This window comes from Eumetopias jubatus, unplaced genomic scaffold (assembly GCF_037043125.1).
Source record: "Eumetopias jubatus isolate StellerSeaLion01/CBP00866 unplaced genomic scaffold, mEumJub1_p1.0 scaffold_7, whole genome shotgun sequence".
Lineage (NCBI taxonomy): Eukaryota > Metazoa > Chordata > Mammalia > Carnivora > Otariidae > Eumetopias > Eumetopias jubatus.
In genome coordinates, this window is record NW_028274813.1 from 127,295,437 (window position 1) to 127,315,158 (window position 19,722).

A 19,722-nucleotide genomic window follows, 5' to 3' on the forward strand; every position below is an offset into this window, starting at 1 on the left:
GAGGAAACCAAGCGCTTTCTCTTTAGATAGCTATCAAACCACGCTTCGCTGCAGACTATGGGCTTGGGTATGGCCGGAGATCAAAGGCACTCTTATGTGCGGTGACATTTCTGAGCACAGGGCTGAGTTGTAAAACTCTTGAATGGAAGATTTTGGCACTTGAAGCAGCTTGGGATAGAAAGGCAGAATTTTTATAGAGGCGATTCATGGAACTGCTTATGCTCATGGAGAATCCAGACTGTTATGACTCACTTGTCTCTTTATTGCTTTAGACCAAGAACTGTTGTTTCCTTTTAAGTCCCTCTGTAGGAGCTGAGCTACAGCCTAGGGCCAAGATAACTCTTTCAGGAAGACAGTGTGGCTTCAGTGAGTGTGAACAGGAATACCCCTTTGTTGGGCTCTGGGTCAAGCGTCCTGAACAAGCCGAATAAGGATTTTATTTTTACCAGGAGATAGAATTTCTTTTGGAAACTGGCAGCATCCTTAATGCCTCTTGAACTTCAGATAAGCTTCCCTTTTGTTTGTCTGCCATTTTCCTTTTATGAAAGCACAGGCTAAATTTGATTGTGTGACAAGGAGGGGACAGTAGAACAACTTTGGAAAGTAGAAGTCAGTGTGTCTGGGTGGCCTTGTACGCAATTAGGAACAGCAGAAGGGATCATTTGGAGTCCGGTTTGCCTGGGGTCCTGTTAGGTCCTGGGAAGAGCTGGGAAGAGGGGTTTTGGACTGATGGTTAGGCCTCGTGTGGTGGGCAGACCTCTGAGCTAGCTCCCAGTATTCTCCACTTCCTGGTACTTCCTCCTATGTGTAACTTCCTCCTCATGTGTCTCTGCTGGACCCACTGACTTGCTTCTCATGAACAGACTTTGACAAAGGTAATGGGGATGTTGCTTCCATTATTAGGTCACAGAAGACCGTGATTTCTACCTTGCTAGGACTCTTCTTTCTTTCTCATTCTTTCTTGTCCTTTCTACTTGCATGCTTTGAGGAAGCTAGACACCATGTTGGAGAGGAAGTTGCCATGTGGCAAAGAAATGAAGGTGGCTTTTGGCCAACATCCTGCAAAGAACCAACACCCTCAGTCCAGTGCCTGTGAGGAACTGAAACCTGCCCACCACTGGGTGAGTTTGGAAGTATGGCCTGCCCTAGTGAGTTGACTGCAGCCCAGCTGTCCTCTTGGTTTCTGTCTTGTGAGAGGTCCTGAGACAGAGGACCCAGTTAGGCAGTGCATGGATTCCTGACCTCCCAAAACTGTGATATAATTGTGTATAGTTTTAGTGTGTTAAATTTTGGGGTAATTTTTAATGCCTCAATACAAAATTAATATACCAGATCAATGAAATTTACTATCTTGAGCAAAGAGGGAAACAAATTCTGCCCCCAGGGGTGCTTGGGTGGCTCAGTCAGTTAAGTACCTGCCTTCAGCTCAGGTCATGATCTCAGGGTCCTGCGATCGAGCCCTGCATCCAGCTCCCTGCTCAGCAGGGAGCCTGCTTCTCCCGCTCCCCATGCTTATGTTCTCTTCCCCTCTCTCTCAAATAAATAAATAAAATCTTAAAAACAAGTCTGCCCCCAAACTCTGGGGTTTTAGGTACTTTTTGTGGGTTGGTAACTCACTATGAAGTAGCAGATCATCCTGAATTCAGGGAGACAGAGGTTCTTGGTCTCTGAAAAACATGGTCTAGGGTTAATTATGGTCTTTTTTTTAAAGATTTTATGTATTTATTTGAGAGAGAGAGAGCGCAAGTGGGGAGAGACAGAGGGAGAAGGAGAAAGAATCTGGAGCAGACTTCACACCAAGCTCTGAGCCCCACTTGGGGCTTGATTCCATGACCACAAGATCATGACCTGAGCTGAAACCAAGAGTTGCATGCTTGCCCAACTAAGCCACCCAAGCGCCCCAGTTAGGGTCTTTAATACAGTACCTAGGAGTTATCTCAAGACCCTGGGAAAGAATGCCAGAACCAGAGGAACCAAGATTTCTTTGGGATTCTAACTAAAGTTGAAGTCACTGATCGGGAGGAAATTTCCCCTTTGGTGAATAATGGCAGGAAGTGTTAAGTGTGAGACAGAGAAGCACATTCAGGTTTTTATTCATTGATAACTCTGGTTTCAGAATAGGATTCCCATATGGTTGGAGGACAAGAATCACAAAGAAAGATGAAACTGTAGAGAGGTGGTATGGGAACAGCAAATGCTGAAGGATTCCTTTAAGCAGCCCAGAGGAAATGACAGTGCCAACAGAGGAGGAAAACCACACTTCAGTAAAACAAACAAAAATTTAAATGAATAATGGTCAATGTGGAAAATTTGAATAGACATTGGTAGAGATAAGAGTAAAAATTAATCACAGGTAATCCTATTTCCCACAGATAATCAATGTTAATATTTTTGTATATTTCTTTGTCAGTGCATATTTTTATATTGTTGGTATTTTTTTACTGTATATGCAATTTTGCTTTAATTAAAACTTTAAATTATGAAATAATTAAAATATCCAGAAAATAACAACACCAGGTGTAGTGGTTTGGATTGGTGACAATGAATGCCCCTTTACCCACTGCAATAACATTGGCTAAGACAAGACAGACATTTCTTTTTCCCTCACATAAAAGATATCTGTAGGTAGTCAGTCCAGGGTTGATTTGACGGTTCTACAACATCATCATTAGGAACTCAACTTCCACTTATCTGCTGTGCCATTTCTGAGATGCCCTCATGCTTACAATATGGTTGTTGGAGCTCCAGCAATCACATTCACATCCCACACCACAGGAAAGCCTTTCCTCTTTAAAGAGACTTTCAGGAAGTTTCCTACAACACTTTTCACATCTTATTGGCTCACATTTAGTCAGCCATATGCATACATCTAATTGTATGGTGGGCAGAAAATTAAGTCTTTTATTCAAGATGATGATGTATACAGGTAAAAAATCTTTACCATACCATGGAACCACCAACCAGATTTAACATATGATATCACTTTGCTAATTTGGATCCATTTTTTAATGTTTGAAATTAAGAAATGAAGAATTAAAGAATAGATGGATTCTACTTTCACTGAGGAAGTAGAAAGCTAGAAGCATCACTCCTGTTTAACAAGAAAACCCAGATAAACTACAAAATCATAAACTTTTCTTGATCCCATTACAGAATTGAGGTTGGAGGGTGATGAAGTAGACTGAAATCCAAGGAAAGACAGTCCTTTCCAAGGAGAGACAGGATATAAGCACTAGGCTTCCCTCTGGCAGAGCCTGGGAGGAAGAAACATTGGTGACATACTAGTCAAGAAGAAGTCAACCAAAATTTTTGATGAATTTCTAAAGGCTGAATGTGAGTTACTGTGACAGTATAGACATCTTGGGGGCCCCAGACACAAGGGAAGTTCACACTCATTAGCAAGTGCTTCACCATGGACCTCTATTGAGTGCTCACAAAAGAGACTGAGGCAAGAAGGGAGACCAGAAAAAGCTTGCCTAGGTTGTGTAAACCTTGAGGCGATTGGTCACCACTGCCGGAGTCTTTCCCTCTGAGGAACTAAAGCTGTAAGCTGTTGAAGGAAGAGTGTTCACTTCCAGAAACACAGGTGGAAACCCTTGGTGGCTGGGGGAAAATAAAAGAAAAAAATTCATTTTCATCTCAGGGAAAGGGGTAGAAAACAGTTCTAAGCAAGAATCTAGACCAGTATTATTAGTGGCCCCCTACTGGTAGGGAAGGTGCAGGAAGTTATCTCCTGAATAAGACCTTCTAAAGGTATGAAGCAGAGTTCGGTTGCCATGGGGAGGAAGGATAGGATGACTAAGGAAGTCATACCTCTGAGACACAGGCACATATGGACTTCCAGAACAACACAGAATGTCCCCTTTACCCCCACCCCCCCCATACCATTCAGGCTAGCAAGCACTGAGGACCAAGCAACAACAGCTTACTACTGGGATGGGAAAAAAAGGATGGAAGGAGATCCCCTGTGTGGTGCAGGCACACAGGAAAGGTTGAAAGCTAAGGCTGGAGCAAAAATATCAAGAAAAACCCTCTAACATCCAGCAGCCCTCCCCGCCCCCCCCGCCCCCACTAAGCACACGGTAACATTAGAGGAATCTGAAGCTAGGGCTACACTGAAGGTAATCATAGCAACAACAAAACTCAAACCCTACCCAATTTCTGACTCGGTCAACTCAACCCCCCACACTACACTGAAAGAAGACATGAGCCCATTTCCCGGCATAAATACTATCTACCTCAGTTGTTGCTATTCTAAACACACTGCCCATTAAGTTAAGAATTACAGGATATACACATAGGAAAAAAAGCCCACTGTTAAAAGACCAAGATTAACAAAACCAAGCCCAGAGACTATCCAGATGTTGGAACTATCAGGAAGTTTAAAATAACTATGATTAACGTGTTAAAGGCTCTAGTGGAAAACATGGACGACAGGCCTGAACAGATGGGGGATTCCAGCAGAGAGACGGGAAATATAAGAAAGAGTCAAATGGAACTGCTAGGAATAAAAAGCAAGATAACAGAGATGAAGAATTCTGTCAATGAGCAATTCAGGAGACTACACCACTGAGGGAAGAATGAATGAACCCAAAGATAGGTCAAAAGAAATACCAAGAAAAAATAAAAATGAAAAAATAAAACATGCCAGAGTAAGAGCTATGGGGCAATATCAAATGATTTACATAGGGATAATGGAACCCTAAAAGAAGAGAGAAGGAATGAGACAGAATATGTGGACAAGGTTTACCCTCCTTCATCCCTCTTCCTTCCTTTCTTTCTTCCTTCCTTCCTTCCTTCCTTCCTTTTTCTCTTTCTTCCTTCCTTCCTTCCTTCCTTCCTTCCTTCCTTCCTTCCTTCCTTCCTTCCTTCCTTCCTTCTTTCTTTCTTTCTTTCTTTCTTTCTTTCTTTCTTTCTTTCTTTCTTCCTTCCTTCCTTCCTTCCTTCCTTCCTTCCTTCCTTCCTTCCTTCTTTCTTTCTTTCTTCCTTCCTTCCTTCCTTCCTTCCTTCCTTCCTTCCTTCTTTCTTTCTTTCTTCCTTCCTTCCTTCCTTTTTCTTTCTTTCTTTCTTTCTTTCTTTTTCTTTCTTTCTTTCTTTCTTTCTTTCTTTCTTTCTTTCTTTCTTTCTTTCTTTCTTCCTTCCTTCCTTCCTTCCTTCCTTCCTTCCTTCCTTCCTTCTTCCTTCCTTCTTCCTTCCTTCCTTCCTTCCTTCCTTCCTTCTTTCTTTCTTTCTTTCTTCCTTCCTTCTTTCCTTCCTTCCTTCCTTCCTTCCTTCCTTCCTTCCTTCTTCATTCCTTCCTTCCTTCCTTCCTTCCTTCCTTCCTTCCTTCCTTCCTTCCTTTCTTTCCTTTCTTTCCTTTCTTTCCTTTCTTTCCTTCCTTCCTTCTTTCTAACTAGTCTCTACACCCACCGTGGGGCTTGGATTCACCACCCTGGGATCAGAGTTGCACGGTCTACTGACTGAGCCAACCAGACGCCCCATCCCATTTTCTTTCTGTTCTCAAAGGTAATCATTTGTCCTAAAGCTAGTGTGTATCATTTCCATCATGTTTTTATACTTCTTAGTACACTGGAATGTGTCTGAAACAATATATAGTATCATTTTTGTTTTTAAAAATATATAGAAATGGCATCATGATATCTTTCTTTGTGGTTAGTTTTTTTAAATTATAAAATTAAAATTGGTTTAACTACTATATAGTATCCCATTGGTTTATTTATCCATTCCCAAAAGGATGGGAAAATTGGGTTAATTTATAATATTATGAACAATGCTGCAATTAATATTTTTACATGATGTTTTGTGAACATGTGACTTCCATAATTTATTCCTCAGCATGTAATTCAGAGTTGAAAAAAAGCAATTTTCAATATCACAAAATACTGTCAGATTGTTCATCAAAGCGACTGAACTGATTTTACACTTCTGCTGGCAATGAACAACACTTTTTTCTTCTTGACATTTTCGCACTTAGTATTATCAGACTCTTAGTTGTTGCCAAATTATGGGTGTCAAATTATATTTTAATGTTGTTTTAGCTTTCATTTCCCCTGAACATCTTTTTATAAAAGTTTATTTAATCATCTCTACAACCAAAGTGGGGCTCGAACTTACAACCCCAAAATCAAGAATCACATGTTCTTCTCAGGTGCCTGGGTGGCTCAGATGGTTAAGCGTCTGCCTTCGGCTCAAGTCATGATCCCAGGGTCCTGGGATCGAGTCCCGCATCGGGCTCCCTGCTCCTTGGGAGCCTGCTTCTCCCTCTGCCTCTCTCTCTCTCTCTCTCTCCCTCTCTCTGTCTCTCATGAATAAATAAATAAAAACTTTTTTTTTTTTTTAAAGAATCATATGTTCTTCTAATTGAACCAGCCAGGTGCCCTCCCCTGAACACCTTTTTATATGTTCATTGGATGTTTCTGTTTCTTTAAATTCCTTGATCATATCCTTTGCCCATTTTAATGAGATTGTCTTTTAAAAGTGTTTGTTATATTTCTTTATCCTAGTTGATTAATCTTCATTGATTATATGCTTATCTGTGGCTATCCTTTTATTTTTGTTACGGACCTCTTTTTTTATCCAGAGGTTATGATCTTAATTCATAACATTTAGCTTTTATGGTTTCTGGGCTTTTTTTGTGCCTTATGAATTACTTTCCTACTGTAGTATCATAAAATTACATTCTCTTATATTTTCTTCCAAAAGTGCTAGAAAAACTGTTTTTCACATTTGCAACTTGTTTTATGTGAGGTAGGGTCTAATTGATCACTTTCTGCATGACATCAATTGTCCCAGCAGTATATTCTGAATTGTGTTTTCTCTCCCCAGTGGTTTCAAATGCCACTGCTCTTGAGTTCCAACCTACCATTTATATGTGGGTGGGTCTGTTTCCAGGCTTCTTATTTTGCCAGAGGTGTCTGGGCTTACCCAGCTGTCAGAACTGGGGTTTTGAGACACTTTGATTCTCAGCAACCATACTGAGCATAGACCCAAGAGATGCAGACCACTTCCCAGACACTGCAGATTGTCCCTCTCACTAAGGACCATACACAAGTTACACAGCTGGAGCTGTGAGTATGATTACACGATTTTGGGAAAAAGGTAAAGGGACCTATAGCCTTTCCTGGCCCTATAGCCGTCTCCCTATTTTCCTCTATCTTTATCTGAATTATTGAAATTTTCGCTAGGGCAGAGCTTATTAAAAATTAAACCATGTGATGAGAGAGGCAACATACCTATTTATTAGGGTGGGAAATGGATTTAAGGAAATATAACTTCTTCCTTTATTTTTTTTCTCATAGGGTGATAGAATGAGAGACTAGAAGAACTCTAGTTCTGATAATACTAAGTGTGAAAATGTTAGTCTAGAAAATGTTAGTCTAGTGCTCCTGTTTTCTAGATGGGTAGGGATGCCCGGGACAGTTCATGTTTATACCAGTTGTTCCAGAATAATAATTATTGGTACTTTCTTTCATTATCAAAACGTCTTGGTTTGGATAATAAATTAAAAATCTTATCCTATTGATGAGAAAACAGATTCCTGGTTTGGATAAAAAATTAAAAATCTCATCCTACTGATGAGAAAACAGATTCCTAGAGGTTAAAGGATTTTGTTTTAAAACTTGTTTTATTAGTCACAAATGGAAACTGTTGATAACAGATTTCCCTAACACTTCCCCTAGGAAATATATCCAACTGTAAGTATATTTAAAATTTTTTCTCAGTGAGTATGATGTGCATTTGAGGTCTTGACTAACAATACACCTGGGAAACCACAATTAATATTTAATTGGTTTGAAAACACAAAATGGGGTAACCAAATGGTTGGAGACAAAGCTAAACTAAACACTATAGGTTAAGTCATTTCCATACATCATACGAACAGTGAAGGTGGTGTCATGAGGGCCAAACTTCAAGTCCCTTGACTGTTATTGCTCTTTCTTTGTTGCGTTCCTTTATGAGCTATACTGTAGGGTCTGAGAAAATGCTGGACTGAGCTAATATATCCCTCCACCTTCTATTACAAATGTATAGAAATGCTGGATAAACCATATATATGTAGTCTATATATGTGTGTAAAGACTACATATGTAGTTTATCCAGCATTTGTATGTATATATATATATATACACACACACACACAAATATACATATACACACACATATAAACTACATACATATAATTAATATATATGCATACATATAATTCACACACACACATATATTTATATAAGAATAAAGGGAAAAAAAGAATAAAGGTAAAGAATGATTTCATATGAAGAACCAAAAAATAAATCACTTAACCAGAAAGGAATATGTTGGTAAATCTAATCACATTAGTTAAGATTTTTCTGTTTATCCCAAGATAGCATTAAGAGAATTAAAATACATGCTGTGGAGTGGAGAAAGATACAGGCCACACACCTAACTGACAAATGAATTGTATTCAGTAGAAAAACTCAACCAAAGCGTTCAACAGGGACTTCGATAAGGAGGAAGCCAACCATGAGGAATGGTTGGTAGGCACAACATGAGGAACGATTAACACCTTCAGGACTTAAAATTGTATAATAATGTGAAAGAGGTGATAACATAAGAATCCTTAGAAGATTCAGACTTTAGAAAAAGAAACCATGGTGGAAGGAGGGGATACTGTAAGAAAAGATAGATTTGGAAAATAAGCAAATTAAACATTTAGCAATTAAAAATAGTCACTGAAAAAAACCCTCTGTGGATGTGATAAAGAGCTGGTTACACAAGTCTGATGAAATAATTAGTGACCTGGAAGTTTGTTCTGAGGAAATTACCTGGAATGCCACAGAAAGATTATGAGATGGGAAAAAATGAAAGACATTTTGTTGGGTGGGAGGAGAATGACCATGGAATGAGGCAGACCAACACAAGTCCAACTGAAATTCCAGAAGGAGATAAGTGAAAGAAACTGGGGAAAGCAATATTTTAAAAAGAGAATGACTGAGAATTTTCCACAAGAAAAGACATGTCTACCTGAATGTGAAAATGAAATTCTTAATTAGTTTCAGCTGGACCAAAAAGATCGAGAACAATTCAACAGGTGATAAGTATGACCCAGATTTAAAAGTTTGCTTCTTGGTCACAAATGCAGGACACACTAATAGATTGCAGAACTGGTCTGACGATTATGAGTCAGTTACCTGCTTTTGACCTATAGAAGACATTAACGATGAAGAGGCTTAGAGAGGGTGTTTTCAAGAGGGTTTACTGATGTGCTATGTTTTCATGACCAGTGGTGGAGACAGAGCAGGAGGATGCTTCCCCCTCATTTCAAGCCAAGAGACAGTGATTTCAGTGGTGCTGCTTGGCAAGCCCAACACGTGTTTCCTGAAGTTGGAGGATCCTAGGGAAGATACATGACTCATTCCTGGAAAATCTAAAATCAAGAGGCATGGTAGAGCCACTCCTCTCTGGTAGCATAGTGACAAGTGGTGGGTGCATTATTAGGATTAAATGTGAGCAAAGATGACTTCCCCCATGGAGGGGAAGATTGGAATACATTTACAGTTTTGAATTTATATTGGACTAGCCCGAAACTATGTAATTGTTAGGTTATGATCCGAGCTTTCATATTGGAATAGGGAAGGAACTGCTGAGAAAGTCTGAAGGGACTGAAGGAAAGAATCAAATTAGCTTTTTCTTAGACCTTTTTTGGGTCTAGCTTAATGAGCACAGTAGTTAAACATGAACCTTCAGGGGCGCCTGGGTGGCTCAGTCAGTTAAGCGTCTGCCTTCGGCTCAGGTCATGTTCCCAGGGTCCTGAGATTGAGTCACACGTCAGGCTTCCTGCTTGGTGTGGCGTCTGCTTCTTTCTCTCCCTCTGCCCCTCACCCCCGCTCGTGTGTGCTCTCTCTCTCTCTCTTTCAAATAAATAAATCAAATCTTAAAAAAACAAATACAAATCTTCAAACTGTGAAATTACAAAGATCAGTTACTATAAAATCAATTCGTATTTATTGCCCATTTTAGTAATGTCACGAAGAAAGAGAAAAACCTTCCCCTCTTTGGAATAGCATGAACCTCCAAATGTGATACACCGAGGACACTTACTGATGTGATATTTGCAGGCAAGGATGTAGACCTGAATCTAATGAAGAAACATTAGAGAAACCCCAAACGAGGAACATTCTATTTAAAAATTGCGGAGGGGTTGGGGCACCTGGGTGGCTCAGTCGTTAAGCGTCTGCCTTCGGCTCAGGTCATGATCCCGGGGTCCTGGGATCGAGCCCCGCATCGGGCTCCCTGCTCCGCGGGAAGCCTGCTTCTCCCTCTCCCACTCCCCCTACTTGTGTTCCCTTGCTCACTGTTTCTCTCTCTGTCAAATAAATAAATAAAATCTTTAAAAAATTGGGGAGGGGTATGTAATAACATGGTCAGTGTGATAAAAGAGAAAAGCTGTGTAGAGAGTATGGAGTCATGAAGGCTAAAGATACGCAGCAACTAAATCCATACCTAAGACTAGATTGGATTGTGTACTTCTGGGATAGGGGAGAGGCTGCTATAAAGGGCATTACTGGATCAATTGAAAAAATCAGAATAAGAATGAAAGATTAAATATAATGTATCATTCTTAAATTTAGTAAAGTTGATAACTACACTGTGGGCTATGTAAGAGAATGTCTCTAAGGAAATGTAGACTGAAGTATTTAGGGGTAAAGGGCATGAGATACATGACTTATCTTCAAATGATTTGGAAAAAAATTGTGTGGTGTGCGTGCGTGTGTGTGTGTGTGTGTGTGAGAGAGAGAGAGAGAGAGAGAGAGAGAGAACAATAAAGCAAATGGAGTAAAAGTTTAGTGAATCTAGGTAAATGGTATATGAGTTTTCTTGTACTATCTTTGTTTTGCAAATTTTCTTTAAATTTAAAACTATTTTCAAACCTCCAAAAAACAAATGCAAACACAAACAAACAAATCAATAAGGAACCAGAGAGACAAAACAGATTGCCTACAGCAAAGATGATGCCATGGACAACAGAGTTCTCAAGAGAAACAGTAGAAGCCAGAGGCAACAGAATTATTTTCAGACTTCTTAAGGAATGCAACCCTCAGTCTTCAGTGATTTTATCCTAGCTAAGCTATCATTCAGGGGTGAGGGTTAAATAAAAACATTGAAAAAATAAAAATACTTAGATAATGATTAAACTTTTTTTATTTTTAAGTAATCTCTCTGCTCAACATGGGGCTGAAACTCAAGACCCTGAGATCAAGAGTCACACGCTCCCCTGACTGGGCCAGCCAGGTGCCTCCAAAATACTTAGCTAATGATTATAACGACCACTCACTGTTTCTTGCTGAAAGAGCCACTAAAGGGTGTGCTTCAAGGAGAAGGAAATATAGTTCAGAAGAAAGGAGGAAGATGCAAGGATACAAAGTTGAGCAAAGCAATTAGTAAATGTGAGCAAATCTAAATAAACTTTGACTAAAAATAAATTTTTTAATGATTATATTTTTGTGGTTAAAGATGTGGAACTAAAATTTTAGACAGCAATAACATGAGAGATGGGAGAGGATGATTGACAGTTAAAACATTTTAATATCCTAATATTTTCTTTATGGCAAACATGCATGTTAATGACAAGATAAGAAAAGAAAAGTAAAAGAAAAGAAACAGAATCTGTAATTTCTTAGATGGTTAGAGGAAACAGATAACAAAGACAACATTGATACTCCCTTTCCCCTGAAAAAGTGTAGGAAAGGAAAAGCATAAATAGAAAAAAAAACCCCACAAAATAAGAAAGGTGGAAATAAATTCAAATATATTGGTAATCACAAGAAATGTAAATATCCATGGGATGGAAAACCACATAGAAGTCAAAACAAACTAACCAGATCTGTGTGCATCAACAGCTGTCTCAGAAACATCGTACTGGGTGTATGAAATAAGATTCAAAAGGACACACACCGTTTTGGACCACTTGATAAAACACAAAAAGACACAAAGCAATGCTATTTATTGTTTATGGATACAAACACACATAGCAGAATAGTGAATGGAGGAATACACACCAATTTAGGGGTTATCTCAGGAGAAGACGGAAGGGGGAAGAATTGAAGGAAGATAAGTGGGTGCCCCTAACTTTATTTGCGCTTTTTTTTTTCCTTAAAAGAACAATAACTCTGAAGCAGTCATGATAAAAAGGTAATGTGTTACATTTCGGTTGTGGAATGTGGTGTCTGTGTATTAATTTCTGGACTTCTCTCTATATTTAAAGTAATTATTTTATTTTTTAAAAAGGTCTTATTTATTTATGTGATAGAGAGTGAACGAGAGAGAGAACAAGCCGGAGGAGGGACAGAGTGATGGGAAAAGGGGATTCCCCTCTAAGCAGAGACCCTGACTCGGGGTTCGATCCCAGGACCCCTGGGATCACCACCTGAGCAGAAGGAAGACGCTTAACCGACTGAGCCACCCAGGAGCCCCTAAAGCAATAATTTTAAAAAACCCACAAAACTTCTATATTAATTTTTAATTTCATTTTTCCAAGGCCATAGGGAAGATACAGTTCCTCTCATGGGATGTGGGTTTAGGTAAGGATGCGGGTTACCCTTTGTTTCCTCCCCTCCCAGCTTCATGCTGCCTCGCTGAGCCCCACGGACTGCAGCACCCAGGCTCCCTCATCAGCCAGCTTTCAGGTTCAGCCAATGGGATCCACAAGGGGGAGATTAGAGGGTGGATAAAGAGAGGTCTGGACATTCCTTCCCCGCTGTCTTCTGGCTTTGGCATCCACCCTGTGCCTGCAGTTGCCTCCTTCCTCTACCAAACAGCCCTTCCTCCAGGATTCCTGCTCCCACTGGGCTCTACTGATATTATTTCCTGCCCCTGTCTCAACACGCCCTGGGGGTGGCGACCCCTTCTCACCTTTGTTCTTCTCTGGATGCCTTGCCGTATACCTTGTTTTCCCCCATCCCTGTTGGAAACCCTGAGAACAATAACTGCATCAAAATTTTTGCGTTTTAACCACCTGGGATGACACAAGAAGACACTGTGAAAAATAAAAAATGATTTTTGTTTTATAGAACTTCTTTGCCGTGGATGAAAAGATTGATAAGGTGACCTCCATTGTCCCCGCCTGGTCTGCACTTTTTGAGCATGTGTGGTTGACAACTTCTTGATGAAAAGGAATCATGACTGACATACCCCGGAAGACCTACTCAGGCACCAGAGATCTTACGATTTTTTGAATGGTTATCAATTGTGTTTTAAGATTTTCAATACTCAGTGAATTTTGATGGAGTGCTGCTCTGTCCCAAGACGGTCCCAGGGAGTGGGGATACATTGTTGATCAAGAGGGAGTACTCTTTGTCCTCAAGGAGCTTCGGTAGACAGAGGAAGGAAGGCCAATCTAGTATGAAGAGATATGTTAAATTCTCGGAAGATGGAAGTAGTGAGTGCTGTGGGGTACCCAGGAGGGTTATCCCACCCAGTTCTGTGCCGTCAGAGATAGTTTCCCAGAGGAAATAAGATATCTAATCTGAAATCTGAAATTTACATACTAGTGAGCCAGATTAAGGAGAACAGCCGGTGGGAGGCAATGAGCTTTAGTTTTAAGGTATTCTAGGCAGAGAGAAAAACAGCTTGGGCAAAGACCAGCAGGGGATAAAAAACATTTGGGAAATTGAAAGTATATCTCTTGAATTAATGTACCAGTTACAGGAGAGATGCGGAGAGTTGAGGCAGGGGAGGAAAGCAGAGGTCAGATCACAAAAGGCCTTATAAGTAAGTTTAAGGATATGAGTGTTATTATGAGGTCAGTGAAGAGCTGTTAAATCTTTTAAAGTAGGTGGTATATATATCATAATGATATTTGCATTTAAGAAAAATTACTCTGAGGATGAACTTGAAATAAGTAAGACTAGAGGGAGTTATCTTAGGAGGTCTCTGGAGTAACCCAGGCCAGAGGTGATGAGCTGGGTTTGAGACAGTGGGGCCGGACAGAGTGGATCCAGCAGGAAGGATGGCTAATGCAGGCCACCTGAAATCCATCCTGTCACATTCAGACAATTGCTGTCATTATTTTGCCCTGCAAAATGCAAACTGTCATCTCCTTGCTGGGTTTTAGCCAGACTCGAATTCCCTGCAGTTAGGGAATATCTCTGTATTTTTTAATATATATATTTAATATATATTTTAATATATACAGTACATATATTTTTAAAGATTTATTTATTTATTTTTGTGGGGTGGGGACAAAGGGAGAGTCCTAAGCAGATCTCGTGCTGGGCGTGGAGCCCTACACGGGGCTCGTTCTCACTACCCTGAGATCACGACCTGAACCAAAACCAAGAGTCAGATGCTTACACGATTGCACCACCCAGGTGTCCCAGGCAGGGAATATTTTGTACCCATCTCTGTATCTCCAGTACCTTGGGGGTGCTCAGGGAATGAACGTTCTTGAATAAGTGAGTCTCAGGGACAGGGTATTTTTGGTGCAGTGGTTACCCTCATGACTTCCGGACCCAACTAGGGAAGTTCAATAATGATTGTGAAGTCAATGTCTAGAGCTATTTCAGAGGCACAGGAAGGTGTGAATGACCTAACTTGGTTCACTGTGCATCTTGAAATGTGCAGGCTGTTTTTCTCTGACTCCGTTCTCTTGTGCCATCTGCTGGGACGAGCATTTAATGGCATCCCAAAGCGAGATAACCAATGATGACAAGCCTGAAAGCTCTGCAGGAGAAACAGCAGACCGTCCCCAGGACAGGCTTACAATTTCACTGGAGAGACAAGTGTAGTGCCCCAACTACTGTCCGTTTGCTGCTAACCTTCAGTATTTCCCAAGACAAATACCCGTTTCTACTGGTTTTCATGCAGACATTCTCAAACACCTGTACGCTCCTTCAGGTTTTGCAACAACCCTAAATACTAGCCATTATTATAATCACTGGTTTCGGAATGAGGAAGGAGAAACAGAGATTTAAATAAAATGCCCAGCTCCGAGCTGCAAACAAGTGGCCGAGTCAGCCCTGAAGCATGCTTTATTCCCTGTTGCACACTAGACTCACAAAACATTTCAAACACACTAGGAGAGAGGTCAAGAGGGGCAGAGAGAAGCTGCTTAGCCACGGCATGGACAGGGCATGGAGAAGGCTGGGAGCCCCTCAGTATTGTGCGCTTCAAATGCTCAGTGTTGGTGTGGGGGTCCCTGGGGAGGGAGCAGCAGGACCAATTCTCTTGCACTGTACAGTGACAAGTCAAGGCGATGTCCCTGATGGAAAAATTTTTCTCACTCTATGCAAATTGATAGCACTTGCACCAAGGTGGTACCTAAAACCTTTAGTGGACACTGCCGTACAAAATAGATACTGCGATTTTGGTTAACATATGTGGTGAAAACAAAGTAACCAGCACACCATCCTTCTCTCACTGAAACTTAAATTATTCTTCTATATATACAAACTTATATAAATCCACAAATATACTCTTGGTGTTAAAAAAAAAAAAAAAACCCAAACAGGGGTGCCTGGGTGGCTCAGTCGTTAAGCGCCTGCCTTCGGCTCAGGTCATGATCCCGGGGTCCTGGGATCGAGCCCCGCATCGGGCTCCCTGCTCAGCGGGAAGCCTGCTTCTCCCTCTCCCTCTCCCTCTCCCCCTGCTTGTGTTCCCTCTCTCGCTGTGTCTCTCTCTGTCAAATAAATAAATAAAATCTTAAAAACAAAACAAAACAAAACCCAAAACATTCAGGGAAAGCGAAAATTCTCCTTTACTTTCCTCAAAGATATCGCAGTCAATGGGATGCTTCCAGATCTTTTTCTATGTGTTTACACACACATGGTTCCTATGGGAGTGTGGAATATGGTTTAGTGTTTTGTCCCCCTATATGAATGATGTCTTGCTGGACTGTCTTGTCCTGCCTCTCTGAGGGTCTCACCCTCTCCTGACTCACTGGGGTGTGCAACTGGGCCCCACGAGGCTCCTCCTGGGATGCCCCACCTAACTGCCTAGTGACAGCCACCCTCTGCCCAGCCCTGGTCCCCCCACAATCACACCTCCAGGCTGGCAGCTCTCTCCAGCTTATACCTAGCTTTTTTTCTTTTTTCTTATTGTGGTAAAATAGACATCACACAAAATTTTACTATTTTAACCATGTTTAGGCATGCGGTTCAGTGGCATTAAGTACATTCACATGGCCATGTAACTATCAACGCCATCCATTTCCAGAACTTTCTCAATTTCCCAAGCTCTGCACCCATGAAACATTAGCTCCCCATTCCCCTTCCCTCAGCCCCTGGCAACCATCATTCTCCTTTCTGTCTCTATGAATTGGGTGACTCCAGGTAGCTCATTTAAGTGGAATCATAAGGTATTTGTCTTTGTGACTGGCTTATATGGCTTAGCATAGTTTCCTCAAAGTTTAGCCATGATGTAGCCTGGGTCAGAATTCCTTTCCATTTTAAGACTGGGTAATATTCCATTGTATGGATAGACCACATTTTGTTTATCCATTAGTTCATCCACTAATGGATATTCGGGGTGTTTCCTCTTCTTGGGTATTGGGAATAAAGCTGCTATGGACATAGGTGTACAAATACCTGTTCGAGTCCCTGCTTTCAATTCTTGTGGGCATTTGCCCGAGGGTCATGCAATAGCTTTCTGAGCACATTTTAGGCTGGTGTTTCCCTCTTCGGTTGGATGCCCCCTGCTTTTCATGTATTTACCACAGCTATGCACCCACCAAAGGCAGTCTTCCTTGCTTTCTCAGATAGCTATGGGTTTAAACACGTGTTTTTCCAGTTTCTGAAGATTTTGGGCAGGAGAGACTGTTCTCAAACTGCTGTACTTCAAGACTCATTGAGAAGTCCCCCCACCCAACCTGTTAAGTCCTCCCTGATCTGTGCCTTAGCACATTATCGCCACTATATGTTTATAGCTCTGTCTTACACTACTGTGAACTCCTTGAAGGCGAAGGCTGCTTCTTTTTAATCTTCAGCTGATTCTTTTTGTTTCTGAAGCTCTACACCCAACATGGGGCTTGAACTCATGACCCTGAGATCGAGTCTGGTGCTCTACTGACTGAGCCAGCCAAGGGCCCCTGTTTCTTTTTTTAATCTTTAATCTACTACATTGTATAGAGTGAGTGGGGTCTATTTAAACATTTAAAAAATTAATTAAAAGTATCTTTAATAATTACACACAGTTTAAACATTCAAACAACAAATGAAAGGTTTATAAGCCTTAATCCACCCCTTCCTATCTTGGTACTATATCTCCAGAAGGAAACAACACTATTTCAATTTTCAGTTCTCTGAGTATTAATCTGCTTCTCTAAATAATAAGCTCGTGCCACTATACCATCAGTCCTATGGAATATTTTCTATTGGTTTCTTCTTTGGTAGAATTTAGTTCATCTATAAGAAGATTTAGTTCACCTCTACCATCACCCACCTTTCTGTGCTCATTGGTTGCAGTTCTTCACCCCTCCCTACGTCCGTGCCCATTGCCATGTGGCCTGGCAGACCCCCCCTCCTCCATGACTCACACTTTGACTGTGGGCTCAGCTACGTGACATCCTTTGGCTCATAAGATGTTCGCAGACATGATGCAGTCAGGGACTAGAAAAGAGCTTGTGTGGTAGGGTCTGCTCTCGTGTACCTCTGCCATCACCTGGCAAGCCTGCTGGTCTCCAGAGAAGGGTAAGAGATGTGGGGCAAAGCTGTTCCAGTGGATTCCTAGGCCCACAGGAGGAAGCAAAGCCATCTAGCTAGACTGAGCCTAGGTCAGCTGAACTCCAGTTCATCTGCAGATGGGGGAGCGACAATAAATGACTGTTGTATTAAGTTGCTGAGTTTTGGGGTAATTTGTCACACAGCAATAGCTAACCAATACACACACACTGTCTTCCCTGCTGCCTCCTCCTTCTCCAGTTATATCCTCATTTTTGTTCCTCTGCTGTTACTATTTTAGCCTGTTTCATTCCCTTAATTGCTGATGGGATCACTTCTCTCCCCATTTTATGATAAGTTTATTCTCATTCCTCTTCCCCCGACTCACCACTTTCCGACTCCTGGTTTCCATCAACCACACCTTGGCTTTTGCACTGTGAGGTTTATGTTCATTAACATTTTGTCTGTAGCAGAAATTTGGGGGCACTTGCTGCTTTCTAAGTCCATTATGTATGTTTCTGTGGAGGAAAATTGAGAAAAGATTATTTTAGAGAGCAAATCCACAACTTCCTATGAACTAGTTTAGCATGTTTTTCTTCTTTGCAACCACATGATCCCAGATTAATATACCTTCAGTCCTGTTAGTGCTCCTAAAGACTGAAGTGTAAGGAGAATTAGGAGCAGGGTTGAATGTCAGGATATTTCTTTGTGTGGTGTTATGTTGCACTATTAGCGAAGATAATGGAGAATAGAATGTTTCCTGTGTGACATCGCATTTCTATTGTCACACACATTTGCGCTACTAGCAGATGGCTAGGTCATATCAATTCAATATAACAACCATACTTTACAAAGCTCTATCTTAATTAATGAAAACAAATGAAATCAAGTTGGACATTGTGCCCAGGAAATCTGTATGACATAATTGTAAGAAGAATACTGTCCATGGGTCCATTTGTCCACTGATTTTTACCAGTCACAATGAGAAACCGGAGGTGAAAATGGGTAGGTATTTTGAAACGTTTGGACTGGAGATGGTGATGGGAGAAACTGGAATTCTCAGTTTGTGGGAATGCTATCCTTGGGTTTGTGGAATCTTTCTGATCTTTCCTGACCCCACCACACCTAGAGGGGACAGAGAATGTAAAAAGGGGCATCTTTCTTCCCTCCTAGGACATTGGCTTCTTTATTGATCTCTGGAATCATGAAGAGAGCATGGGTTGGGGGATTAGGCAGTTTTAGGTCAGAACAGCAACTTTACCATATCTTGGCACAGGTAAACGTGGGCAAGTTCCTTAGTTTCTCTTAGCTTACGGTTTCCTCAAATGATGAGGTTTCTAAGTTCTGCTGTGAAGAGTAAATGAGCTGACATATGCAAAGCATCTCACATTCCTGAATCATAGAGGGTATGTAACAAAAAGTAGCTTTCTTTGTGATCAATCTTATTCATCAGCTTGAGATACAGATTTATTTTATTATTTAACTTAAGTCATTCTATTATCCCGTCCTACTTAGACAGAGAATGTATTTTTTCTTTTCCTGCTATTCTCTTTCCTGTGATAACTCCCAGCAGGGGTACTCCATGCTTCCTGGCTACTATCATCTCCAGCAGAGAAAATGGGAAACCCAGAGTGTCCAGGATTTTGGGCTGCTGTTGCTGGTCCTGCCACAAAGTGTCGCTATTGAAGCAGACAACCTTCCAAGGGGTGCCATCCTCCTGGCCCAAGCCCATTGATGTTAGGGAAAGAGGCAGGCACCTCTGTGGAATGCGGTGGTCTGAGAGCAGCAGCTGTATTCCATTTCAGAATCCTGGAGAGATCACCTCTATTTAAGTACTTGTGATGGAAGCAAAGCTGTAGGACCATCGTGTGTGCAGAAGACAACTTCGCGCCCTGTATATCCTGCCCATGGCTGGGGCTTAGTCCTGCTGCCTTGTTTGCTTCTCAGATCTTTGAGTGATACATCCAGAAGCTCCATGGTAGATGGCTTCTTTGCATATGGATGGTTACCACCATGCTCAAGTAATTAGCATCTTCTCCCTTGCAATATTGACTAGCATTTTCCTGCTACAAAGAGGCCCTTGGGGGAG